Here is a 1259-nt window from a genome sequence, read left to right on the forward strand (position 1 = left end):
ACATGTGGCCGTCATGGTGTTATTCATGGAATAGAACACGCAACACAGAGAGCAAATCATTACCGACAGAAATACAAAAACAAACTACCAAATTACTAATTCAGCGAATCATCCACTGACTGTAATGTGGATTGTAATGCATCCACCTGTTAATGCAACAACACTGGGAACTGTGGTCTCCCCTCCAGAGAGCAGCACACAGATCGTGAGAAATGCTGCGGAGCAGATCTTTAGCGGAGCGGTAACAGACCGCTTGAGCTGGGGTGATGGGTGGAAGTGGTGAGAGGGGCAGCTCAGCCGATGAGGGCAAAGGGGCAGTGGCTCTAGACACCGGTCCACCCCCCTGTGCATGGTCCTGTGTGAAACATTGCCAGAGTGGTTTAACAAGCGTTAACAGAGCCGAACGTAAATCATTCAGTTCTGGTATTTTTAATGAAACCGCTTCTTAATAAGAACCCACAGAATACATACAGCCGTAGAATGCGGTGGCCTTTAATTGGTTGTAAATATTATATGAAGACAACTTTGGCATTTATTCAGGTAATTTATGAGGCTGAAATAAGGTGTTCACCTTTTATATCACCTGAAGATGGCGTCACAGGTCCATGTTCTCTGGCGTTCTCAAGGTCAAAGCCATCAAACATGGCCGCTTCAGGAATCGCAGACAGCTCCATGCTTTTAAAGGAACGAGTTCCAAACCTTAAAAATATTACCAAAGCGGTTAGAAAAAAAAAGTCAAGACCTGACCAAATAATATTGTCTAATTCTACAGTCATATCATTGTCTTTATTAGTAGCCTACATGATGGATGCAGTCCTAGCCTGTGGTGCTCTTCCTCTGTGTAAGAAAACATCTCTCCTCTAATCTCAATTTCTTCACTTATGCTTTCATAAGGATAAATGCCTAGACATCTGTTCTTGTAATAAAATCAGTGAAAAGTAATTTTGTGTTATTATTGTAAGTCACAAAATGTGTAGAAGTGTAAAACAAATTAATGTGTCAGTAAGAATGTGAGATTCTTTCATTTTTTTTTACCATATGCACTATTGGCACACAAGAAAGTGAGTTAAGTGTATGACTAAACCTAGCGCCCAAGCAGCACAAGCTTAGTGACACCAAGATAAATCACAAAAATATAAGTCTAGATATCAGAAATGTAAATTTAATAATAACCATATTTATAAAATCTAACCCTGTCTTTAATGTTGTTTAACTTTTTAGTTCAAACAGCAGCACATAGTGCTAGCAATGCCAAGGTC

The sequence above is a fragment of the Sinocyclocheilus grahami genome, unplaced genomic scaffold (genome assembly GCF_001515645.1).
Source record: "Sinocyclocheilus grahami isolate Dianchi unplaced genomic scaffold, SAMN03320097.WGS_v1.1 scaffold710.1, whole genome shotgun sequence".
In the NCBI taxonomy this organism is placed as follows: Eukaryota; Metazoa; Chordata; class Actinopteri; order Cypriniformes; family Cyprinidae; genus Sinocyclocheilus; species Sinocyclocheilus grahami.